A 26,986-nucleotide genomic window follows, 5' to 3' on the forward strand; every position below is an offset into this window, starting at 1 on the left:
GTATCACCTCATGGACCCTCACTTAACGGCTGCCCTTGTTTATATAGTTTACACGGCAGGGAGTGGTGACATCCAGATCCCGGCTGCGGCCGCCAGCGTTGTGCACACCTGTGCTCTGTCTGCCATGATGCCGGTCATTTTCCCAGCAGCTCGGAGCCTAACAAGTAGCTGGTCACTAATCTTGAGGCATGCGAAAGACAGGCCTGGCATATTAGAGAGCCCCTAGACGCGCCTGCTAGCCAGAGGCTTTGGCTCGAATCCCTTTGTGACGCCTCTGTGTTCTAAGACAAAAGGCCTGTGGCCTGTGGGTCAAGACTCCCTCCCTCCCCCAGTGGTGGGGTCTGGGAGCTTTCTGTTGAGCACGACTTTCCTGACCCAAGTCCTGTGAGGGGCCGTACCTTTCTGGCTGCTGGCTGCCACTAGCTGACTCTGGGGGGTGACCAGGGAGGTATGTCAGCTTCCTGAGGGTGTGGTGAGAGCCCCACGGTCCAGGGTTTGGAGGGTGAGAGAGAAGCAGTGGGGACTGTAGAACGCTCTCGGCTACCCGCCCCTCTGCTGAAAAGAAGCTGCCCTGGTCCAAATGTGACTCCTGAGCAATGGACACAATTTGACCGCGGGTCACATAGGAGTATGTAGTGTATATCACCGCCCTCAGAGAGCGTGTTTATGGGTTATGAATTTACCTAGCGTTGTGGAGTCATTCTGGTGTAAAAGTAGCAGGCAGCTAATGTGTACTGAGCATATGTAAGCACTTCACATGTGTAACTTCATCTCCACGCCACAACGATCCTACGAGGTGACTGCTCCATTTTCTTACATTTATTCCATTTTACAGATGCGGAAGCTGGGTCCCAGTGAGGACTGACCATTTACAGTGAGTCAGCGCTGGGGCTGGACTTGAGCCCAGCTTCTCTGACTCCGGGGTGTGTACTCGTAACCACTAATCACGTTACGAGCACCGCCCCCCCCCCCCCCCCCGCCGTCATCCCAGGCCACTCTTCTGCTCCTCCCACGAGTGGTGCAACCCGCCTGCTTCTTCTGTCTCCCTTGTTTATTCCCGTCCTTATGTACTTGGCTGCCATATTAATTTTCCTAATCTCACTGCCACCCAGGCACCTCTGTTTGGAAGACTCAACACCTGTACAAGTTTAAGCTCCTTTGCCTGCCATTCTGGGGCCTCGGGCGATCTAAAGAAAGCTCACCTCTGGGCTCCTAACCCTCATTGTCATTCCTCTCGCTGCATGCAGGAATCAGCAGGCTGAACTGTTGGGACTCTTAGATGCCAGCACGCCTGAGGCCCTTGCTGGCTATTCCTTCTGGCTGGAATTTCTTCTCTCCTCTCTCTCTAGACCCCAACTGTACACACCCAGATCTCACCCATCTTGTCAGGCTTAGCTCAGCTGCCTCCATTGTCATTGGGCCTTTCTTGGTTTCCTCAGCCGGGCACAAATTCTCCCTCCTCTCAACGGGCATAGGGTTCGACGTGTCTTACGCCACTCACCATTTCCCTCTTGCGCATCCATTCATTTACTCATTCGTTCAGCTTTTTCTGAGCCTCTCCCATGCAGTGCTGGGTGCTGGGGATGAAAGAGGAATAATAGGTCCCAGCCCTTCAGGTACTAACTGCATGGAGACTTGGTACCAGTGTGTGCCTGACATCCTGTGCCCGATTTTCACCTGGCATAGTACCGTGGAGGACATTCAACACAATTGCTTTGAATGAATGAAGGTGCTTGATATTCTCTGATGCTAAAGGGAGAGGCGGCAGGAGGACACAGTGTTAGGTTGGGATGTGCTGCACAGAAAGCCAGGAGGTTGGTCCTTAAAGATCTTATATGCCAGGAGACCTTCTCTGTCTTATCTAGAGAGGGGCACATTGGAACACAGCCCCTCTTCGGTCCTCTTCTGAGGAGGAACTGCTTGTCTGGCAAGGGAAACCTCTCCTCCGCTTGCCCAGCTTACTCCTGGGGACCGGGTGTTCACAGATGGCAGGGATGTCTTGACCAAGACTAGTAGGGTGATTTCCTGAGGGCTTCCTGTGGTTAACATGTCAGTGTGACCCAACAAAGACTGACCACCATGACCTTCCAGACGCCGTGCTGAGTCCACAGAGTCATGTTTAGGCTCTGGGTGTGGAGCAATTAGAGCAATACCAACTTTTCTAGCAATGTTTTGGAGCAGGGGTCAGCAAACTCCAGTCCACGATCTGGCCGGCCACCTGTTTTTGTATAGGCCTCAAGCGAAGAATGGTTCTTCCATTTTTAAATGGTTGGGGAAAAATATCAAAAGAAGAATAATATTTCATGCCATGTGAAAATGATATGAAATTCAAATTGCCGTGTCCATAAATAAAGTTTTGCTGGAACACAGCCCTGCTCATTTGTTTATATCTTGTCTGTGGTTGCTTATGTGCTGTAACGGCAGAGTCGAGGAGTTACAACAGAGATGACTTCGCCCACAAAGCCTAAATATTTATTCTCTGGCCCTTTACAGGATAAGTTTATGAGCCTTATGCTAGAGGATGAAGTTCTTTCTATACCCATCCTCTTTGGTTAAGAATAAAGGACTTCCCGGTCTGCAGGGCCAGTCAACTGCTGGCCTGGGGATCAAAGGCAGGTGTTCAGGGTCCTGCAGATGGACAAAGCCTTGGATTGGGGTTTGGTATCTTGAGTTCTTGGGGGTGAGACCTTTTCTTCTCTAGGTCTTTGGTCCTCATAAGTTTGGGCTGCATGGCACTATGAAGAACAGTAGGGAGGTTCCTTAAAAAGCTAAAAATAGAGCTACCATAAGACCTAGCAATCCCACTACTGGGCATATACCCTGAGAAAATCGTAATTCAAAAAGACCCATGTACCACAATGTTCGCTGCAGCACTATTTACAATAGCCAGGACACGGAAGCAACCTAAGTGCCCGTCGACAGATGAATGGATAAAGAAGATGTGGCACATATATACAATGGAATATTACTCAGGCGTAAAAAGAAATGAAATTGAGTTATTTGTAGTGAGGTGGATGGACCTAGAGTCTGTCATACAGAGTGAAGTAAGTCAGAAAGAGAAAAACAAATACCGTATGCTAACACACATATATATATGGAATCTTAAAAGGTTCTGATGAACCTAGGGGCAGGATGGGAATAAAGACACAGACGTAGAGAATGGACTTGAGGACATGGGGAGGGGGAAGGGTAAGCTGGGACAAAGTGAGAGAGTGGCATGGACATATATACACTACCAAATGTAAAATAGATAGCTAGTGGGAAGCAGCCGCATAGCACAGGGAGATCAGCTCCGTGCTTTGTGCCCACCTAGAGGGGTGGGGTAGGGAGGGTGGGAGGGAGACACAAGAGGGAGGGGATATGGGGATATACATATGCATATAGCTGATTCACTTTGTTATACAGCAGAAATTAACACAACATTGTAAAGCGATTATACTCCCATAAACATGTGTTAAAAAAAAAAAAAGTTTGGGCTGCATGTTCTCTGAGGGCCCATCGTCCTCACAGGTGGCTACACTTCTTTGGTCTACGGGCCCTTTTCTGTCTGCACTGCATGAGGGTGGCTCTGAGCCTCCCAGACTTGTCTTCTGAGGCTTTAGCCTGGGGAGCCATAAGGGCCCCAGCTTGGCTAGCAGGCGGACACAGGAGCTCCCTGGCTGCTCCCCCGCCCAGGGTCCCAGTCCTTGCGCGCCCACCGCTCACCAGGACCACCATCTTTTTCCTCACATTGATCCCTGTTTGGACTCAGTGTAGCCTTTTTATGAAGCATCCGAGATCTAGGCGGACTGTAATTATGTAATTCATCCTCGTTATCTTTTCTAATTGTTCTCTGAAGCTGTTTCCTAAACTGGCTGGAAACAATTGCAGACCGGAACGGTGTGGGGAAGCAGGCAAGGAGCTGGCGGCCGGCCGGGGCCAGGCTCTGCGCTGGAGGCCTCATCTGAAGGGGTGGGCCCAGGGTGGGGGCAGAGAGGGCCGCCCCTCACGGGCCCCTGTGTCTGGGGGTGGGAATGGCAAGAAGAAGCGTTCGCTGAGGGGCTGGGAGCTTTGGTTTAATCATTCACAAATGACAACCCTCCCTGCTGCTCCCGGCTCCACAGACCGGCTGTTTGCCCTTTCTCGGCTGCCTCTGTGATGCTGGTAGGGCTCCCTGGGGATTCTGCCAGTCAGCAGGGAGCAGGGCCCTTCCCTTGCGGCTTCGAATTGTTTGTGCTTTATTGACAAAAAAAAAAAAAAAGCAACTTGAGCCATCCATCACCCCCAGAAAGCCAGCGAGGGCCTGTGGAGGGAGAATGGGGGGCTTCCTGCTGATTTGGGCCCGGGTGGGTGAGTTGGGGCTCTTGGTAGTGTCTCCTGGGGGGAGCAGCCGGGGTGCCCCCTTCTTTGGGCCAGAACTCCAGGAAAGGGACCCAAATAAATGCTTCCTGCAGGACCTGCTGTTAAGAATGTGTTCCTCGGGGGCACAGTGCCTTGTGGGACCAGGCAGAGGACAGCACATATTGGTGGGGGAGCATCTGGGCCATCTCTCCGCCCCCCGGTCTTCCTTAAGGTGTGCGACCCAGTCTGCGACCGTGACCTCCTCCCCTCCCCGATTCCTCTCCTCACCTGCCTGCAGAAACAGAATGAGACTGCTTCCAGTAAAAGCGCTGAGTTTCTAGAAAGGGCAGATGAGCTGGATGCGGCAGAGCCGCCTGCCCTGCCTGGTGCTTGAAGAGACGCCCGCCCTGGCAGGTCATCAGCGCCATGTCTGTTTACGTTCACAGAGCCCCTCTGAGCGAGGGGAGACCGCGATGCCCCTTTTCCTATTGGGAAAAGAAGGAGTAAATGATGTCACAAGCGGTCGAAGCACCCATGTGTGACAGATAATAGAGGAGGCATTGGGCACAGAAGATGGAGACAGGTAGAGCCCATCCCCGGGACCCTGACTTTCCAGGTGCCATGATGTCAACACCATGCTTGAAACCATGTATGTCTGATTCCAAGCTCTTCCCACCAGACCGAAGCTGCCCACTGAGGCGGAGACCGGTCAGGCGGAAGCTGTACCACTTGCTTGGAGGATTCAGCCCAGGGTCACTTTGGGTGGGGTTGGGACCCAAGGAACCATCACTGGTGCGTGTGGGGTGGGGGGGGAGGCACAGGTGTCCTTCCTTTGGCTGACACTCTCTCTCTCTCTCTCTCCCCCCCTTCTTTTCCAGCCTCTGGAGCCAGAGAGAGGGGAAAGGGGGTGTGTGAGGGGTGCCCATGGAGTGCTGGGAACCCAAAGTCCTTCCCTCCCCCTCGGTCCTTCACCCCGAGCACCTAGGCTCCACTGGCCATGTTCAAGGCCCCGAATCCTCTTAGCCCCACGCTCCATTCCTGCCCCAGCAGGCCACCTGGCCAGTCCAGCTACTACCCCATCTCTCTTAAGGCTTAAGGTCTGGGGCAAGGGGTGGGAAGAGGCCCCAGGGTGTTCTGTGTTCTGGAAGCTCTTTCCTCTGACCTGGCAGAACACGTAGCGTTGCGGCATCTCCCACAGTTGGCCCACCTGGTACTGCTTCAATCCCTAAGACTGCTCGCACCTCTAAAGCTTGGGATTGCCTTTGTCGGGACATCTAGGGTTCCCTGATGTGTCTCCGAGCAGAGCCCGCTCCTGTGCCCCGTTTCTCGTTCAGCCAGCTGAGGTTGATCCCCGGGGGGCTGGGTGGGCATCGGTGGATCCAGCCTGGGTGGCCCCTGCCTAGGCCAGCATTTCTCAATCTTTTTCTCCTTATCACCTTCCTCCACTAGGAGAAAAAGTAAACTAATTTAAAATTCTTCCAAATGCGAAAGTATACTAAGGTGTGAGAATTTGCGCTTCGGAGGGCCACAGACGGTTGTGATATCCAAGAGGGTTGTTTGCCCTCCATTTTCACCCTCCTGGGGACGCTCTTGCCCCCTTGAGAACGCATGCTGTAGGCTTTGCAGAACACAGTTCCAAGCTGGGTGTCATTTCTCTGTGATCTCCTTTAACATATAGAAGCAAGGGTGCTCACGAGGGAAGAATAGCGTTTCAAGGACTGAGGCAGACGTACGGATCTGCCACTGGAGCAAATGGTTTCTCATGTCCGAGCCTCACTTTTTCCATTAATAAAACTCAGACACCTGCTTCTGCTCCACCAGTGAGGAGGTCACACCCAGGGTCAGGCACACATGACACTGGCCACACGTGTGGACCTCACCATGGGGTCAGGGGTCGGGGAGCCCCATTCTTCCCTTAGCTTCTGCCCCACGGCCCAGCCCGAGGAGCGGTGCCCCGGGCGAGGGGGGCCCCGCTCTCACCCCCTTGGCTGGCAGCTCTCCTGGGTATCACTGCGGGACAGCGGAAGGCTGGCGATGGGCTGGCGCTGGCGGGTGGCGCTGCAGGAGAATTGGGGACACTGGGGGGGGTCACTCTTCTCCTTGGCCTCCCTTCTTTCTTCAACCCTGTTTGTACATGGCCTCCCCTCTGGTGGGGAGGCCTTCTTGCCCCTCCCCCAGGAACCAGAACCCCATTGTCCTGCCTTCCCCCTGAAAGAGGCACCTCAGAACCTCTCGCCTGCATGTTATGAAGTGTGTTCTCAGATTCAGGGCCAGGCAGTTGGGGGCCACCGGGCAGGATTTGCCTGCAGAGAGCCAAAGGGCTGCAGAAGCCCCATCAGCCTCCAGTTTGGAACAGGCTGAGCAGGTCACCACGTTCACGTGCTGCCCGGGTCCCACCCGGCACACGACGCGGTGTTTAATGGGAGGGTGCAAGTGAGAAACAGGCTCCTGGAACCTGCCCGTGGCTCCTGTCTTTTCTGTTCCTTCCAGCATCCCTCTCCTCTCCCTTTTTCTCTTCCCTTTGTACCTCCTTGTATCCATGCCTGGCTGGGTGTCCGCCTGCTGGCCTGCCTCTCATTCAGCTGAAAGGCAGGTACCCCTGACCAAGGCAGGAGTTGAGGTGGGGATGTTGAGGAGGAGGGAGAGGGGGAATGAAGAGAGACCCACGCATTCCAATAAATAGAAATTAACCCTCCCGGCCCGGGTCAGACCTCTGTGTCCCTCCTCTTTCCCACCCAGGTCATAAAATCCGCTTCTAACTTACCAGTTCCCCTGTTAGTACCAGAAACACACAATTAGCTTTAAAAGTATGGCTCCAAGCCGTGGCCAGTTAGAAATTTATGACTTTTTTTTTTTAAAAAAGCTTTCCTTTAAAGTGGCTAATTAGGTGTAGTTCTCCAATGGTAATTTTAAAAAATGCGAATTGGTCTGCACTTTGGAAGGAGGAGAAGAACTCTCCCACTTTATTATCTTGGCACTGGGGAGGCACAGAAGAGACCAACACAACCCGAGCGTGTGCGCAGCCTCCAAGGACAGGGGCCCAGCGCCGGCCCTTTTATGGGTTTGGCAGCGAGGGGCGGGGGAGTCAGGGAGAAAGGTTTTCTGTGTTCCCGACGGCTCCCTTGGGAAGGGGATGTGGCACAGCGCGTCTGGAGAGGGTGGCCAGGGAAGGGCAGGGGCCGTAGTGGTTCACTCACCTGGTGCAAGACACCGGGCCCTAAGGTGGGCCTGAGAGATGCCTTCACAGTGGCTTCCAAGGAGGATGGCTGGGTGGGGCGGGTACGTGGAGGGCTAACCCCGAGCAGGACTCGCACCCGGGCCAGGCCACAGCCCCAGCACAGAGCTTGGCAACCACACGCTGGCAGAATGCGCCATTTGCGGGTAGGCTGTTTATTCCAAGAACAATTCCAAGTTGAACCCAAAGGGGGCAGAGCCCAGGCGTGTGGTGTCCTCACAAACGCTTGGCTCCTTGGCTAAAGGGCGTGCTCAGGAGACGGTCCGGGGCAGTGCAGCCCAGGGGGTCGCCATGGGTGTTGCTCCCCGTGGCCTGGGGGGTCCAGGGGAGAGCGGTGCACCCTCCTGGAGGGACGTCCCGTTATCCCCTTGGTGCAGGCGCTGCTGGCTCTAGTCCTTCCATCCCCGTGCGTTGCTATGTGAATAACACAATTACGAAGACACAGAACCGGGATAAACAGAAAACATCCAGCAGCCGAGAAGGCGGGAGGGGGGACCCGTCACAATCAGATATTTTGTTACTGGATCATTTCAGGGAGGAGTAGAATTGTTTAAAATGCTGTGCTATTGCAGAAGGGAGGAGTGATGAACAATTAAATAGATTACTCAGTTTTATTTTTCAACACTAGCTTTTATCAAGGCTTTCTCCCAGCTCACCTCCTCTCTTTGGCTCCATTACCATCTCTAGGGAAGCCAGATAGAAGTGTGACTGGGACTGTCCAGCCCCGAGTCTGCAACCACTGCCCTGCTCTGCTGATGGACTCAGTTTTACCCATCAGTCAAATGGAAGGTGGGGCTGCCGCTGCAGTATGTTTGTGGCAGAGGACAGATTGGATAGGGTGGGTGAGCAGGGTCTGAATCCTGGCTTTACACTTCCCAACTGGGTGAGCTTGGGAGGATCGCTTTATAAGCTTTGGTCTGTTGGCAGCAATCAAATGAAATAATACACAAATTGTGCAAAGTGGAAATAAAGACTTGGTATTACTGCTATAAAAATGATTCCCTGGTGGTGCAGTGGTTGAGAGTCCGCCTGCCGATGAAGGGGACACGGGTTCGTGCCCCGGTCCGGGAGGATCCCACATGCTGCAGAGCGGCTGGGCCCGTGAGCCATGGCCGCTGAGCCTGCGCGTCCGGAGCCTGTGCTCCGCAGCGGGAGAGGCCACAACAGTGAGAGGCCCGCGTACCGCAAAAAAAACCAAAAAAAACAATTGAGATCATGGATGCAAAGTATCTAGTACAGTGCTGGAAACGTGCAGCCCTCTGGAGGGCAGCTTCTACCATCTGACTTACCCTTCTTGGATAATTCCGTCATGCCCACTTGGGAGGCGAGAGAGGATGAGCGCAGCTCAGGCCTCGTGTAACCAATCCGAGCCCCCTCAAGGGGCTGGAGGGACAGGAATGATAAATGACCCACTTTCCTTTTCCCTGGGTCTCCGAGGCTGACGAGGCAGGCAGGCTTGGTGCCCTCGGCTATGGGAGGGTTTGCCTGAGGGTCTCACCTTCAGAGATTTCCCGCGGTGCTGGACCACCTTGTCTGTCCGTCCACCTTCTGGGTTGTCTAGAGTTACTTAACCTTTCTGACCCTCTGTCCAGTGGGGTAATTACCCACTTTACAGGGTTATTATGAAGATTAAGAGAGCTAATGTGTGGCCAGGAGTTCCTGGAACAGGGCCGGGGTCTTGGAAAGCACTCAATGAATGCTACTTCCCTTCCCTCTGCGAACCCAGTGGCCCATAAATTGGCCACTGGATGTTGGACTGAGCACATCACTAATTAGCTTGAGCCATAAAGGAGACAGAAAGGGAACAAGAGCCAGGCCATTAGATAGCACCAGTGTGAATCCATCTCTGGATGGATTTATGATGGACATTTAGGATTGGTTCTCATTAGAATGGCTGCTTGGAAGAGTGGAAACTTTATAGATTTTGGAGGCAGACAAACCTGTTTCTGATCTCAGCTTTACGAGATACCAGATGTGTGAATTTGGGCTAATTGCATATCCTCACTGTGCTTCTTTCTATGTGCTCATAGATGAGAAGGATTAAATGTCATTGTGGGTGTAGAATACCTGGTAGAACACAATAGATCCCCAAGAGATGTTAACTTTCTCCCCTTCCTCCTCTCTGAGGTGGGTGATCAGTTTGGTCTGGATAAGGCACCCGTTGTTCTACATAAGTCACAGTCTCTGGATCACACACGTGCACAGCCATGCATGTCGACGGGTACTGGGGTCACTAGTTCATCCTTGTTTCCCAGCCCCTTGGATGGGTCGTGGCATAGAGTGAAGACTCAAAGCATTCAGGGACCAACTGGGTGAATTAGTTCCCAAAGTATTAGCATCTGTTGTAACCACAGGTATACATTTGACAATGACCTCCCTAGGAAAAGCTCAGAGCCCTTTGAAGACATTGCCTCATTGTGAGCAAGATTTTAGAGGCTTTATTTGTTAAACTTCACAGAGAAGGAGGCTGGGGGATAGAAAGACGATGGCTTGCCCAGGTCACAGGAAAGCAGTGGCGTATTTGACATCTGAGTCCCAGGCTCCGACTGTGGTACTTTTTGTAGCAACTCACTTGGCATCTCAAAAAAGAGGTTCTGGGCTTCCCTGGTGGCACAGTGGTTGAGAGTCCGCCTGCTGATGCAGGGGATGCGGGTTCGTGCCCCGGTCCGGGAGGATCCCACATGCCGTGGAGCGGCTGGGCCTGTGAGCCATGGCCGCTGGGCCTGCGCCTCCGGAGCCTGTGCTCCGCAACGGGAGAGGCCACGGCAGTGAGAGGTCCGCGTACCACACACACAAAAAAAGAGGTTCTGGGATTTTCCTGGGGGATCTCCAGGGTTCATTTAGGATATTAGGAACCAGACTGTGACCCTGGAAATGATTAATTGGGCTAATAATAGTTATAGTTTTGAGTACTAAGTTCTAAGCTTTGTGTTAGATAATTTGCTTTTCATCTCATTTTTTTACAACAGCATCACATATAAGGTGGGTGTTTCCATTTTACAGATGAAGTTCTGGTCAAAACGTTTAGCTAATATGGCGAAGAAGCAGCTGAGATTTAAATCTGGGAATTTCAGCCCCAAATAAAGGCTGCTCTCCCTGCCAGCACACTAAATATGAGTGAGAGGGTGAATCAGACCGGGGAGTGTTCTAAGAACAGAGTAATGACGTGAGATATGGCGTGGCATCCAACCTCGCTATTTCTGGGGGGAAATATGAAGAGAGTTTGTCTTGAAATTTGTATTAAATCTGGGAAAGGCCCAGCTATGCTCTCACTTCCTAGGAAAATTTGGAGATCCATGTTTTAAAATCAAGTGTTCTCTTATTCAACTTTAAGAAGGAAGGAAACTCTGACATGCGCTATGACACGGATGAACCTTGAGGACATTACGCTAAGTGAAATAAGCCAGTCATAAACGACCAAATACTGTATGATTCCACTTACATGACACCTAGAGTAGTCAATCCAGGGAGACAGGAGTCAGAATGGTGGTTTCCAGGAGATGGTGGGCGGTGCGGTGGGGGAGAATGGGGAATTGTTTAATGGGTCCAGAGTTTCAGTTCTGCAAGATGAAAAAAGTTCTAGAGATTGGTTGTACAACAGTGTGAGTGTGCTTATTGCTAGTGAACTCTACACTTAAAAAAGGTTAAGGTGGTAAATTTTAATGTTACGTGCATTTTACCATAATGTAAAAAAAGAGGGAATGTTCTCATTCCTACTCAGGTACGTGGAAGTGAAGAGCCTTTTGTTGTGCTGGGGCATCTGGGGGGCGCCTGGGGCCCCTGTGGCTTTAGATTAGCTGGTGGGGCTGAGGTCAGCTGAAGCCCGAGAGTGGAGAAGCTGGGAATGAGTTCCTGAGTAGGTTGCCTCCATGAGCCCAGAAAAGGCTCGGGAAGAACAGAGGCTTTCCTGCCCTCCCCTGGACCCGCAGCTTCTGGGGTCTACCGGCTCACAGTCTCACGGAGAAGATAAGCAAGCAAAGAGATGTTTCAAGACAGTGTGAGAAACCCGTGACGGAGGAAACACACTCTCTCTCTGAGAAAACTGTTCAGGGGAACCGTGACCATTCATTGAATATGTTAGAGCTCAGATTCTCACACAGAGGCACAAGATCAACATGGGCTTGACCCTGACTAAGGGCGGCTGTGGCGTGGTGTTGCATGGAAGCCTGAACCCTTGGAGAGAAGGATTGGCAGACTCACCCCAAGCGCTGGTGGACATCGTGTGCGCTGGGGGCTGGCAAACTACGGCCCACAGGCCAAATCTGGACCACCCCCTCATTTTGTACAGCCCGCAAGCTAAGAATGGTTTTTACATTAGTTAATGGTTTTTAAAAAATCAAAAGAAGAACGATATTTCATGACACGTGAAAATTCTATGAAATTTGAATTATAGTGTACATAAGGAAAGTGGTGTTGGAACACAGGCACACTTGTTTGTTTACTCATTGTCTGTGGCTGCTTTTCTGCTGCAACAGCAAAACTGAGGAGTTGTGGCAGATAATATGGCCTGCAAAGCTGAAAGTATTTCTCACCTGGCTTTTACCGAGAAGTTTGTTGACCCCGGTCTAGTCCAATATTTTTTCAAACTAGACTAGTTGTGTGTTGTGGGATCACAACCCACAACTCAGTCATGAGTCAACTTAGTGGAACATGATGGTCAGCATTAAAGATTAAAAAAAAGACTAGAAGAACGGGCAGAAAATATCAGAGTGCATCACTTGTTGTAAGGCGATTTTTCTCGTGAAACATTTTTTTGTTTCCTTAAGCTTTTATTTCAGTTAAGTAGGCATGTGTGCACTCAGTCACGATGGGAACTGTTTCTCTTATTTATGGGTCTTTGTTCACAATGTAAGAAAGCTACCGGTCTCGGTGAACTTAGGAAATTTACTGCTGTTCACCTGGATATTGGGGATAAAATTTGGATGAGTGTCTCTGAGCTATGTCTGCTCAGGGTGTGGTTGTTTGTTCCCGAAGCCCAGGTTCAAGCAAGGTGGGTGCAGGATTCCCTGCTACATCTCCCTCCCCCAGAACACTGTGGTCCAAGATGGCCAAGATGCGATGCCCGACCCCAGGTAGGGCTGTTTCCTTGTTTCCGCCCATTATTTCTCCCACTTGAAGAGGGAGGTTTCCATTTTCCCAGAGGGCAATGAACGAGGAATGTTTGCTCTTTGGCATAAAGAGAAGAACAGGCAAGGTCCAGGACCAAGGACGCGGAGCTCCCTTCCTGACCCCTTCGAATGACAGCTGATATGAGAGTGACGAAGGATGGCTCTTGTGCAAGGTGACAAGAGGCAAGATCTGAGAAGGCTTTGTGTTTACAAACATATTGCCAGAAGTGTCACAGATATAATTGAAAAACATCAGTAGCAATCGATGGGAACAGATTACTGGCCCCAGCCATTAAAACAGAGCAGAAATCAGGCGTGGAGGAAACGAAGGGGAAGCATGTACAGAGGATAGAAACACAGAGGATAGAAAACCTCCCCCTTGCTTCTCCCCGTCCGCTTCCCGACCTTGCTCTTCCTCCTTTTTCCTTTCCCTCTGTTCCTCCACCTGCTCGTCATCACCCGTTTTTCTTTATGCAATGGAAGGAAAAGCATTGATTTGTCCAAGAGCATTTGCCTGTGTCTTCGAGGCAGAATTAGAGCAGGGCTACTGCTTTCCCCCTCTTTTCTCCCAACTGTGCCCAGTGTGTCTGTTGACTTTAAAATAGTGAGTCTATGAACTGGTGCTGAGCCAAGCTTCATATTCTCAAAGCCGTTTATCATCAGCATCCTCCATAAAGGCCTTAAACAATCAGACAACAAAAACCATTACGGTGGGCTTCCCTGGTGGCGCAGTGGTTGAGAGTCCGCCTGCCGATGCAGGGGACGCGGGTTCGTGCCCCGGTCCGGGAGGATCCCACATGCCGCGGAGCGGCTGGGCCCGTGAGCCATGGCCGCTGAGCCTGCGCGTCCGGAACCTGTGCTCCGCAACGGGAGAGGCCACAACAGTGAGAGGCCCGCGTACCGCAAAAAAAAAAAAAAAAAGAAAAGCCATTACGGTACAATGTGCCTTGTTGGAAGCAGACTATTCCAGGTGTTAAGGGCTAAGCTGAGTTTTGTCCATCTTGGTTCTGGAACTTTGGGAAGGTCAAGGGGGCATGTTCAGCAGGAAGCTTTGACCCTCACATCATAGTAGAGAACAGATTGCACGATCCTGTAAGGAAGAGCAGTTCCTAGGTAAGGATTCCAAGAATTTGAGGTGAATATGCCTTTGCAGTCCAAGGGACTGGGGTAGACACCTAGGATGGAGAACCCTGGGGCAGGATGAACGAACCTTGATAGACTGTGAGGAGAACCTTTCTTAGGTTCAAGTCACTTTAGGACCTGAGAACAGGTGTGATCATAAAATAAAATAAGATAGTAAAATAAAGTAAAATAAAAATAATAAAAGAAAACCGACGGCAGCAGGATGGTTCTGTATGGGTGACGGGGCTGCAGAGGGTCCAGGAGGACCAGCCAACCAGAGGGCAGAGTTGGCTGGGTGCTTGATGACGGATGATCACCAAGACCCTTTCAGTGCCCAGAATCTCTCATAAATCAGCTCAAAAAGTCTTAAACACAAGGGACACTGGATTAGGGGAATTTGATCCCAGTAAACCAAAATGACCTAGGAAGAGAGACTTTAGAGGATGAGAATCAGGCAGTTACAGAGAAAGCAGCTTCACCACAGAACTGAAGGAGGTAGATAGGGGACCCAGCAAGAGACAACGACCAAGGAGCAGGCTAGCCTTGCTGGGGATGGAACAGTAGCTGACCGGGTACCAGCCAGAGGACCAGGGTCAGTGCTGATTGGGGTCTCTCTCAGCCTCTCTCCCTGTCTCTCATTTATTCATTCATCCATTATATTGGTGGTTTATTATATGCCAAGCATTTTCCTGCATGTTGGGAATGCAGATTTAAAAGATACAGAAATAAAATCTCTGCCCTCAAGGAATTTGTGAGCTAAAGCATTACCTCATTCCTTATCTACCAGACAGAGTCTGTATCCTGAGATTTCTCATTTTGTTTCAAAACAGTTTACTCATTTAAATGGCTGAATATGTAGTTTGAGGGAACACCATGGAACGTGGGTCTGGAGAGACAAAGGAGGCAGCCCTGATCCCGAGCGCAGGCCCTGTGAAGAGGGGATCAAATGCGGTTCTCTGAGGAGTGGAGAAAACAGTGCCCAAGAGCCTTCAGGCGAGGGGCCCCTTCTGCCACTTCATCTCTGGCTGTCAGAGGCTCCCCGACAGACCTGGTCGGTAAGTGAGGTGTCAGGAGGATGGATTGGCCTCCCACAGTGAGATAGGTAATGATCTTCGAGGCCGGAAGGGAAGCAGGGGTCCCCGTAGAGTGGTCATGCACTTAGCCTGGAGAGAGTCTGTGGATTCCTAGTGCAGGCAAAACGGCATCCGGCAGCATTCCTTTGCAGAGACATAAACCCCTTCTTTGTCCTGATATCATCAGTAGGATTACACCCACTGTTTAATATTGGGCTCGGCGTTGCAGTTGCATTTGTTCTACGTTCTGAGGCTTGTGGAGAAGGACCCGTGCTTGGATGAATAGCGGTGGGGTGCGGTGGGGGGGGCTATGGCGCCGGCCTATAAAGTGGCCAAAGGACTTTTACACAGGTGTCGTCCATCCATTCATCCACCCACCCCGCCAGCCACTGGTTTACTTGAGAAGTGTTCACTGACTTCTCCCAATGCGCCCTGACCCACACCCTAGGGACAGAGCAGAGAACAGAGTCCTGCTTGGCAGCTCCCCAAGCTCCAGGTTTGCCATTTATCTTTCCAATGGCTTCCCTTTTACAAAGGCCCAACTTTTTCATTCTTGAACAGCCCTGTGTCATCACAGGAAGGGAAGGTGCAGCCATAGGGATAATGGCAGTTATTGCTCCCAAACAAAACTGACCTGTTGGGGGCTTCCCTGGTGGCGCAGTGGTTGAGCGTCCGCCTGCCGATGCAGGGGACACGGGTTCGTGCCCCGGTCCGGGAAGATCCCACATGCCGCGGAGCGGCTGGGCCCGTGAGCCATGGCCGCTGAGGCTGCGCGTCCGGAGCCTGTGCTCCGCAATGGGAGAGGCCACAACAGTGAGAGGCCCACGTACCGCAAAAAAAACCAAAAAAACAAAACTTACCTGTTGGGAGTCAGAATAGTGTGAGATCGTTATGAAAATCGCCTCTTGTGTACATGTCTCCAGAGGGATCAAGAATGAGGACGATGGAAAGGACCCGGGGTAACAGGCTGGGTGGGATGGGAAGAGCCCTGGACTTAATAGACTGTGTGCCCCAGGGGAGTGGCTTCCCGAGTGGTCACTGGGCTTATTTGTAATGGGAAGGGGTTGGGCATGTGAATCCTCGAGATCCCTTCCTTCTGTGATGTTGAATGAAGTCTGTTGATCTGTGTCTCACTCCCTCTGCTCTCTTCTTTCCTGTTGCCCTGTTTCTTGTCCTTTCTGGATCTGACCAGCTCACAAGTCGATGTAATCCTTTCTCCAGATGTTTTTCCTGCAGGGCATTCCATTCCACCAACATCTTGAATTACCCTCTCACCCTCTATTGTCCAGTAGAACTTCCAGTCATGGTGGCCGTAGTCATATCTGCACTGGCCATCACAGTATCCACAAGCCACATTGACGATGAGGGCTCGAAATGTGGCTGGTGTGACCTGGACCTCAAATTTTATTTAATTTTGATACATGTATCTAGTACACACAGCACAGCTCTAACCTCGTTTCCCAATGCTCTTTGGTAGTTATTGTGTTTATCTATTTATTTCTTCTGAAGTCACTGGTTGAGAGCTCTGTATCTGTAGTCACACTTCCTTAGCTTGAGCTCTGTATGACCTCTCATTAGCCGCGGGACCTTGGGCAACTTACTTAACCTTTCCAAGCGTCAGTTTCCTCACCTGTAAAATGAACGTATTGATACTAATAATCCTACCTGCTGGGATCGTTGTGGGTATTAACCAGGATAATGAACGTAGAGCATGGAGGAGAAGGGGGAGGAGAAGGGATATATTTCATCTTTTCTCTTCTGTTAGAGTGAAGTCTTGGGGACCAAGACAGCATAACCTTTATTTATTACCAATTAGCATATGGAGACCATACTGTCTCCTGGGGCTCACATAGGTGTCCTTTTTATTTGATTCCCATTCTCTTTGCTCAGCTACCAGCTCTCCTGGGTAGATGCCCAGGTACCTCTGTGCTCTGCACCAGGGCAGATACAAGCCTACTACAGTGCCCACCCTGATGTGAGCTGAGTGACTGTCACCCTGTCCTCACACATGCATGCATGTGCACACACACTCAAACTTCTCAGAAAGCAGGTGGACCTAGGATTTCATTCCTTCAGACACATATGTGTCTCCTGTGCCTCGCTCCTCTCCTCTGGGCGATGGGGAACAGGGTGATAAACCCATTAATTCCAGGCAGGCCCTTGTCGCTCTGCAGGTCCCCAACCCCCTTCAGACCTTCCCTCTGGCCAACTTGATCTCCCAAGTGACATCTCTCAGTCCTGCCCCAGGAATCAGATGTCTAAATAGCAAATGAAAGATTAATGCCAGTGGCCAAGATTGGGGTGTGAATAATTTAAAGGGCAGAATAAGAGCCAGCTCCATTTACCAACGGGGCTGCCTGGGCAGAGGTCAGGGAGAGGGAAAGGGCCATCTCTGGGCCAAGGATAGGAGGTTGTGGATTCTAATGAATTGACCTGGGAGAGGATTTCTTGTCGTTGGCTTTGGGAGGAATTTGTAGTTACAACCAGAAAATGGGTCCTTTGGCCTTCTTATCAACCCAGCGATTGTGGGTTTCACGAGTGTGGGCAGTTTTCAGCTGGGTGCCATGTTTCCGTGGGTATTATAAGGCCAGGGACTGCCCATTGGATGAGCATCCGGTGCCCCTCACGTCGAGGACCACCTCTCGCCAGGATCTGTGTCCTTGTGGCCACCTTGAACCTGTTGGGCTCCAGGAGTCCACGTGACTGGGTTATTCGGTGGAAGGCTTCCTGGGGGTGTGGGATTCGATGCGACGAGGGGAGAGCAGCCTGATGTTTGTGAACTGAGCAGATATTTTAGTCAGTGCGGCTCTTGTCCAGGCAGGAAACCTCTGTGTGGATATTCTCTTCCACTCTTCCCACCACCTTGGTCACCTCCCTGCTACCCCAGCTTCCTGTTAGGTTTACCACAGACTCTCCTCTGATGGTTTGGGGTTCGATAAATATTTTCCCCTCCGGAAGTCTTTAGCAGTGCGGCAAGAAGGTTACATGATGGATTCTCCCCATCACTTAATTGAAGCCATAAAAAATGAAAGGAGAGTCTCCAATAAACCAAAGCATTACTCACTGGTGGATAGAGAGGGGATCCCAGAACCGGTCCCGGGAGGCACAGCTGGGAAGCCCTCCAGCTGACTGTCTATTATGATTATTAATCACAAAGGCAACAGGGCTCATCTGCACAGAGCTTCTTAACGAACTTGGACCCATGTCCTTACAAGGTTGTAGCCATTATAGCAACCAGGGCCTTTTGGTTTCAAATCCCTGAAGGCTTAGTTGACTGGGATGGATATCCGAGTGTGTGCATTTGTCCTGGTGCTCCCCCAAATTTTAAGATACGTGTGGTTGTGTCTAAGCCCGAACAGTGGAGGGGAGGAAGCTCCATTTGCTGTGATTGGGAGACTCAGGTGGTGAGTTAGGAGTATAAGAGCATAGCTGGTGGCTGGTGCATACTCTTATGTGTGCGTAATATTTATGTGTATGTATAATGCAACCGTGGCAGGTTAATGGTTGCATGTTGTGTGTGGGGTAGCGAGAGTTCTGTGTGGTGGCTCGTCAATATGGGGGTGGGAATGAGGCATTTTAACAGTAGTGGGTGTATATACTCTAAAATAGCATCATCTCTATGGGGATTCCATAACATTTGGGTTTCCAGGTGCATTACAAGTAGGAAGACCCTAGAATTTGTTGTCCAAATGAAAAGAGTTTTAAAGTAAAAGGGGGCATTATTAATATTTTGCCTAGACGACTCACGTAAACCAGGGTTGTTCCAGGCTACCAGAGACGTGTGGGAACTCCACTTATAAGCCACCATTGACTGGCTTAGATGTTTTTTTCCATTGTGTTTGAGTTTACATTGAGGGTGAGTTTATGCTGAGGCTGAGTCTGGCCAAGTTAGAACTTAGAGGCATGGGCAGAGGGTTGCCTCTTGGTGGCATCTGCCCTGATTTCTGCCGTATGGTGGGAAAAACAGCCCCCTGGACCCTTCCCAGGCTCACTGCTCCTGTTTCACAGATGTCCTGGTGGGGTGCCCAGGTCTTGATACCTGACGGACTTTGGCACACACTCTAGGACCCCTGATTCACTCGACATGGAAAGCACGGTCGGTGAGCCTGTGAGCTGCAACCTCACTGCTCTGGGAGAAAGTGAACCAGCCCCTGTCCGGGGACTCTTCAGAGTCATGATCTGGGGGTTTGCCGTGTGTGCCCTGGGTCACGGTGCTGTGAGCCAGGAACCAGACTCTGCTCTATTGTGGTTGGGTCTGTCCTTGACTGTGCCTGGGCCTCAGTTTATCTCCGTGTGAAACTCAGGGAAGAAGAATATCTATTAACAAGAGTACTGATGTTTGAGACAGCGTTTAAGACGAGCTGTGTAAGAGAAAAACACCCTTCTCTGTTTCCCTCCTTCCTTCTTTCCCTACCCCTCAGCCCTGCGATTCTTTTGTGTGTCAGGTGACTTTGCCTCTAAAACCCCAGAGTTTTGTTCCAGGGAGTTTCTCCACCTCAGCAACGGCACCCTTGAGGTTTGGGAGGGAAGGAGAGGGGAGCTCCACCCAAATTTGGGCCAGTGTTTCCCAAGTGGAGGTCCCTCCCCAGTGCCCCTGGTTTTCTTTCTGGCTCACCCTATGACCAACAGCAGGTGATGTGCTCCCTAGAATATCACCTAAAGGATTCTGTCCGGGCTGCTTTCTCCAGAGGCCCTCTCTCCCACCTTCTCCCTGAAAACCAAGAACTCCATGCCACAAGCAACTAGATGTAAACAGAAATTAATCCATCTGCAAAACCTCAACATGTCACCTGATCCCTATCAGGGCCTCATAATCGCCTCCAAGGAAGATCTTATTATATTAGAAAGCAATTGCCCTCCAAGCTGGCAGCACTAATAGATTTTCTGTGATATTTAGACTGGATTTAGCTTTCAGCTTACGAGATGCCATTCCCTTCCTTCTGCCTCTAAGCCTCTTCGTTTTTGCATAAGCCTCCCACAATTTCAGTTTCCCACAGGGCCTCTGTGTGCAAGATGATAAGCTCCATGAGGGCATCTGTCTCGTTGAATGCTGCATCACCAGTGTAGGAAGAGTGCCTGGCATGTGGCAGGCGTGCAGTTTCATCCATCCATCCAATTCATTCATTCATTCATTTGTTCATTCAACACTTGGAGCCAAGGTCTAGAGAGGGAGACAAGACAAAAAACAAACAATAAAATAATAAGTAATAAGGGCTTTGAGAGAAACAAATAGGGTGTTGAAATAGAGGATAATCAGGTGGGGGGCTCTACTCTGAATGACAGGAAGAAACACCCACCCTGAGATCTACAGGATGACAAGGAGCCAGCCATGAGCAGAGCAGAGGGAAGCGCTTTCTAAGCAGCCGGAGCAGCTCTATTGGGGGTATTAGGTGGGGGGAAAGCTGAGCAACTCTGAAGGCTTGGGAGAGGCCCCCTGAGGATAGAACTTTGTAAAAGAAGTTGTTTATTGGATTTGGGGAGGTCAGGAGGAGCTAGACCATTTCAGAAATGTCTGGGGTGGTCAAGACACTCAGGGATGTGACTGGTGGAGGAATTTGGAATCCCTCACACTCTAAGCATAAGGACCTACATGATCTAGAGAAGAGGGCCCTGGGAAGTCTGGGGTGTGCAACTGAGAAGTGGAGGTGGTGAGGGGTGTGCTTTGAACAAGGGGTGCTGCTCGGCAGTGGGTTGGATGCCAGAACTTCTGGGTCTCCTTTTCTGCTCACACTTCAATGGACACATTGTTTGCCTGTGTCTTCCGTTCCTCTGTGTTTATAAAGATCATGTAACTCTAAACAGCACGTCTGGACTCACGTGGCTCTTGCTTAGATTGGAACAGAACTTGAAAGCAGGGCCTTGCTAAAGCCTTGTGATGAGTTGACAAGACCCAAATTTCCAAAAATACCTATGAATGTAACAATGGCAGTAACAGCCCGTTCTTACCTTCCGGGCCCTTTGGTGTCAGTAACTTGAAAGCAGTTCCAGTTTGAGAAAGATTTGGTGGCAAGAGGCAAAGCCCGTAAAATACCCTTCACAGGTTCTGGTCTTGTCAGTTAAGCATCAGAACTAGTTGTTGATGAGGGATTTCAGGGCTGAGGCTCAAGCAGGGCAGGGAGACGACCGCACACGATTCGATTGGTGGGAGTTGCCTAACGGAGACCAGGGAAATAGAACCTGTGCAGAGCATCACCCGCTCGAGGTGACAGGGCCTTCATCTGCGGGGAGGGGAGAGAAGGGAGAGCTGTTTGGACAAATGGAGCAGCTCATTAATTAGAAGTTAAACGTCCCTCTTCCTCTGCCAGATCGCAATACATTCAAGTGAAAACATATGAGCGCAAGCTTGTTCCTTTCATTCTCTCTGTTTCTAAACATTTCCTTGCATTAAACCCCCCCAAGTTCCTTTCATCCTTGACAGCCAGATCATAGCATGGGGCGAACATAATTGGGATGACGGCCAAGACACCAGAACTTCTTCTACAAGACACTGCTGAGGACTGGGGTTTGCCTCGGGGCTGTTATCTCCTGGGGCTCACATCTGAGGTTTTGGCTGTCAGTGGCATCCCTGCCCAGGAGGGATGCTAACCTGCAGTGAGGGGATGGACGGACGGGCGGAAAGGGCAATCCCTGCAGTTCAGAGAGGTCCCTGGCATCTTCTACATCTCCCAGTGGAGATTCTGTGAAAGTGTAACATGATGGTGGCCTTTCCCACCAGGACCTGGGGGTGGGGTGAGTGCTGGGGGAGGGCAGCCCAGAAAGACAAAGGCTTTATTATCAAAAGGCAGCACTTTGGCCCCTCCTCCCTCCATGAAACCAGTCCCTCTGGCCTCCATCTCGTAACCACATCTCCCACTTATAGAGAACAGAATGCAGTCCCACCAGAGATCTCCTCTGCCGATCGGAATGGAGGTGGTAATCCCGCGATCCTCCTGTGGAGGGGAAAGGGCTAGGCTGGGTCTGTTCCCAACTGTCCGTATGATAGACGAGGTGACCTGAGGCCACCTGCTCAGCATCTCCATGCTTCCCCTCCCCTTAGAGCCAGGAAAAGCATCTCTGCTTCCTTCTGCCTTCTCAAGGTGCCAGGTGGGAAAGGCAGGGACTGCTCAGTAGCTGCCTGAAGAGCCCAGGAGGGAGGACCGTGATGCCCATGTGATACTACAGTGTCTCCTCACTCAGTAGGACCTTCAACCCTGTCTGTAAGGAGGAAATGTGAGCCCTACAAAGCAAGCAGGAGCGCGGGGCAGATGAACACAGCCCACGTTCCCTCACCTGTTTGCCTACCACTGTGCCCCCTTCCCCAGCTCCCACAAGCAGTAGGGACATCTAGGCGATCCAAACCAAAACTTGTCCTTACTACTTTTAAACCATCCCGGTTATCACATACAACTCTCCCCTCAAGGACTTACAGTCTTAGCTTCTCTCAACCCAATAGACTCAATTCAGGAAGAGGGAGCTGGAGAGGCGAGACTCAAAACATTTCACCACCAAGGGCATAAAGCTTACTGCTGGGTCAAGATCCCAGAGGTCCCCTGCAGGGCCAGGCAGGCCTCCTTAGGGAGGTCCTTGAGCAGTATCCTAGGAGAAGAGGCTGGGCTTCTGGGGCAACAGGGAGTGTCAGAAGGCAGTGGCTACTTAACAACCAGTGTGGAAATATTTCACTATTTTATCTTCCACCCTTCCTGGTACATACTGGTCAGGTATCAGGTCTAGAAGCAGGTCCTTATTTTCTTTGAACTGTGAGGAAGATGGCCAAGGTCCAGAGGAGAGATGCAGTCTCCCGGCCCTCTGTATCTGTGGATGTGGACCTGTGGATACAGGAGGTCCACTGTACTATGCCATTGTATATAAGGGACTTGAGCGTCCATGGATTTTGGTACCTATGGGGGTCCTGGAACCAACCCCTTGCAAATCCCAGGGGACGACTGTACAATCACATGAAATTATCCAATTGTGGAATTGCACCTTGGAAGAGACCTGAGAGATTCATTCATCCTCTTGTCCAGGGTAGGAGGCTAGTTTAGTATGTGGATTCTCCTCGTTTCTCCTCCTCTGTGAACCATCCAGGTGAAGTGGGATTATCAAGAGAGGGGCAGACCTCAAGGATGCCAGATAAGACCACTGAGGAACTGGGACTCAGAGACATGAGACAGTCACACACTGTGAGGAGGTGCCCCATGCTCAAAACAGACAAAAACATCCCTGGTGTTTGGTCAAGGGGGGATGCTGGGGGCTGGAGCCACCAGAGGAGGTTGTAGGATGTGAGATTTGTCCTGCTGTCCCAGCATGCGTCATCATGCCGTCTGCCCTGGGCCCAGGAGATTAGCTATAGCCGGGCTGGTGGATGGAGACTCGGGGCTGAGGCTCCACCTCCCCCAACCGCCATTCCTGGCTTCACAGCACAGCTGCCAGCAAACCCCTTCTTTCGGGTGTTTGGCTCCAGATGTCCAAACCCAAGGACATCGTGTCAGCATGTTTCTCTGCTGACTGTAAAAGAACAGCTGCATCTTCTAGAAGACCCTTCCAAGTCCATCGCTCGTTAGGATGATTATAGTATTTTACTCGTAAGCTGGTTACGCCTCTTGGGCCCCTTTTTGAGATTCCACTCTCAAACACAGGGGGATGATATTTTGAGACACAGAATGTGAGAGCAGGATGGATTCTAGAGATCATGTGATCCTACACACTCATTACAGAGATTGGAGGGAGGGGTGATGGGTGGGGGAGGGAGGGAGGCAAAAAGGTCACGTAACTTCCCTGAGGTCACCTGCACATGTGGTGGCAGATATGTGACTGGTCTTTTCCCTCTATAACGTACTTTTCTGTTCAAAGTTTTAAAAAGAATGAATTTAAAATGAAAAGTTTTAGTTTTCTTTGGAAAATACAGAAATGGATAAGAAAGATAAAAGGAAATACATACCCAGAGTGCTACCTCCATAGCCATGGTTAATATTGATATTTCCTTCCCATTTTTATGTCAATTATTTTCCATAATTAAGGTTCTTATGTATATATGTCTATATATATATATATATATATATTCACTGAATGGGCTGGAAAGGAAATCATATATAGATATATACATGAAACCTTGTAACTCTAGTAATTTCCCCACTTGTAAACCCTTCATAAACGTAATTTTAAACATGTGCTTAATACTCTATTACGTGCATATATCATAATTTACTTACCCACTCCCTTACTGTTTATAAAATTTAAGTTATTTCTCATTTTCAAGTGATAAATAATGCTAATATGAAAATGATTGTGCATAAAGGTTTTGCCTTGCTTTTTTTTAATCTCTGTATTTCAGGCTATTTCCTTTGGCTAGATTCCCAGAAGTGGTGTTTCTAGGTCAGAGGTATAAACACGTTCAAGTTTGGCTATCTATTACTAAATTGTTTTCTAAAAGTATTGTTCCAATTTATGTTCTCACTAGAAAGCTATGAAATTTATTAAATCTTTGCTAATGTGGTAGACAGTCCTCATTTCCGATGTGAAAAATCTCAGTGTTCTAAGTTTAAGGGTGGCTGTGAGACAGCCAGGGATTGTGATATGAATAAACTGTTTCATTGAGCATTTTTGAAAATTCAACAAAGCCCTGGATCCACCCTAGAAAGCAAAGAATTGGCCCCACTTAGCTCAGTTGGCTATGACCTGCCCCACAAACAGAGGCCTGCACCTCAGACCAGGAGAGAGGTATTGATATAGCCCCAGGAATTTTTTTTAAAGTAGATTGGTCCCTAGGAGACATGCTGGAACATAGGACCTGAACAGTCCGTGTGCCTGTGTGCATGCGTGTGAGTGTGTGTGTGCGTGTGCACCACCAAGAAGCATCTCCATTCCTGAAAGAAACCAGAGAGCTGGATCAACGGACTCGTAAACATGTCTCACAATAGAAAACTGGATTGATGCACTGTCCTGTGGAAATCACCAGGGCGGCTGTGATCCACGCCAGTCCATCTCAGCCCTGCTGTTCAGAGAACGGCCCAGTCCTGGGGGTGGGGTATCCCAGCAAGGGTCAGGCCACCTCAGCCAGGCTCGGGGAGGGGAAGGCCAGCTGAGATAATGAGCCCCTGCTCATCGCAGGGAGGTCTGACGGGGAGGGACCACTCAGAACAAACGAGAGTGTCAATATCTGTCTCTCTAGATCCACAAACCCAGGTCTGTTAGCGCGGGTATGGCTAGAGCGCCCAGCCCCCCAACTTCACATGAAACATAAGGATGCTGAGCTGATTGGTCCTTACAGAAGCAGATATCCCACTTGGGCGTGCTTTCCTTCTCTTTAGAAAAGGGGGAAATGAGGCCTGGAAGGTTGGGTTTCCCCCGCAAATCATCACCCACTCCATTCAGTTCTCTTGAGACGCCCTCAGCCCTCTCTGCTAATACAGCAGAGGGTAAACCCAGGAGTATCGGAGACTTGGCCCTTCTTACTTCCGTTCGTGGAGAGCTGTGTGGGGTGCTGGGGCCGGGGGACAGGTCATCTGAACTCTAGCCCTGACTCCAGTCATCCATGTGACTCCAGGCAGGTCACCACCTTCTCTGCGTCACGCCCTTCTCGCCTGAAAATAGGAGTCTGGGCCTTTTGGAAAGTTTCGTGAGTTTGTCGTATGATAAAAAATCGAGTGTGCCTAAATAAGTGACATCTTGGCAAGAAGGAAGCAGCAGCTGTGAATCGAAGAGGCCAGAGGAGCAGTCCTTTGCCCCATCTCATGTGGTCAGGTGGCTCCTGGGGGTCCTTTAACATCAAAAGGCAGAAAGAAGAATTAAAGGTGAACAGCGGGTGAATTAGAAAGGGCCTGAGATACTGCATTCCTGAAAGTCTCAGAAACAAGGGAAAGTCTCAGGTGGAGTAGCTTAGTAACTGCAATTTCTAAGAAGTTCTTGGAGAGCGCGTGACTTACCTAACGCAGCTTCCTTCACGGCCCACAAGGACAGCGCGTGGAGTCCCATGGCAGGAGAAATGTGCCGTCCTTTCCGAATGAGCCAGCTGAGGTCTGTGCTGAGAGCTAGTCATTGGGGTGATACGGAAGTCCTTCTCCAAAGTGGCCCAGGCCTCCGGAAAGTCCTTGTCACCCTGCAGTTTAGCCCTGGGGCTATTCAGTCACTGAATTTGTCAGGCATTCTGTGCTTCCAAAAAAATGAGGTCTTGGTGGCCTACACTGCGGCCATGCGGAATCACGTTCCTGCCTCTCAAACAGTGCTTTCCAAACCAGGGTCACAACCTCTTAGTGGGCCATTAAGTCAATTCCGTGGGCTGGGACTGATATTCTTAAAAACGGAATGGGATTAGAAAATATCAGAGTGCATTGCGGGAAGCAAGAGTAAGACTTGTTTTCCAGAAAAGTATTGTTTGATCCTGGGTTTCGATGTGAGTGAGATCTCCTGAGTAGGTCTCAATCAAAACCGGTAAAACTGCTCTAAAGAATGGGGAATCTGAGGAATAAGGAATTCAGAGGCTCTCTGTACATCCTCATAGTGTATATTTCATGCCAAGTGGGCATGTGTGGCTAGAATCCAGAATCGCACCCGGGCTGTGCTAGGGATGGGCTGTGTGCCGCCTGGGTGCCTCCACTCAGCCCATTGGCTCCTGGCTTTGTGGCCTGGGCTCTGGACCCTGGAGACCTGCCTCCTCTCCCGGAAGGACAAACACCTGTCACCAGTCCTTTCAGGCGGGCAGGGAGCTCTCCATCTCCCTTTGCCCCTGCTCCTCTGGCTGCTTTCAAGACTAAGGAGGTTGAATGAAGCAGGAGTAAAGTCAGAGAGAAAAAGGAGTGAGCCGGGCATCTCACGGTGAGTCAAATGTGGCAGGAAGGAGCTGCAGAAACAGCCTGGTTCTGCCCATCCTTTTGCAAAGGAACCTGATACTCAATGAAGCTGTGGGCAAGCAACGTGTAGTAGGCAGTTTAAAACCCGGGTTTTCAATCAGCAAAGCTCACACTCTGTCCCCTCTGTGTGCTGTCCTCATCCTGGCTGGAAAGCCCACATTTTTGCAAATGGCTTCTGAGAGCTTTGGGGTGAAACATACACCCCTCGGAGGGGAATGTAACACCACCCCCCCCCACACACACACGCACGTGCACCTCCAGCTGCCCTACTCTTACCTTCTCCAGAAACATCTATCTTCTGAG

At 50.5% G+C, this 26,986-nt stretch overlaps 1 protein-coding gene across 4 annotated transcripts in view; it reads left to right on the forward strand.

Annotated features, from left to right (window-relative positions):
• Nucleotides 1–26,986, forward strand: part of PLXNA4 (plexin A4) — a 608,317-nt gene that overhangs the window by 305,120 nt on the left and 276,211 nt on the right. The window lies entirely within an intron of this gene.

Source organism: Globicephala melas, chromosome 9 (genome assembly GCF_963455315.2).
Source record: "Globicephala melas chromosome 9, mGloMel1.2, whole genome shotgun sequence".
In the NCBI taxonomy this organism is placed as follows: domain Eukaryota; kingdom Metazoa; phylum Chordata; class Mammalia; order Artiodactyla; family Delphinidae; genus Globicephala; species Globicephala melas.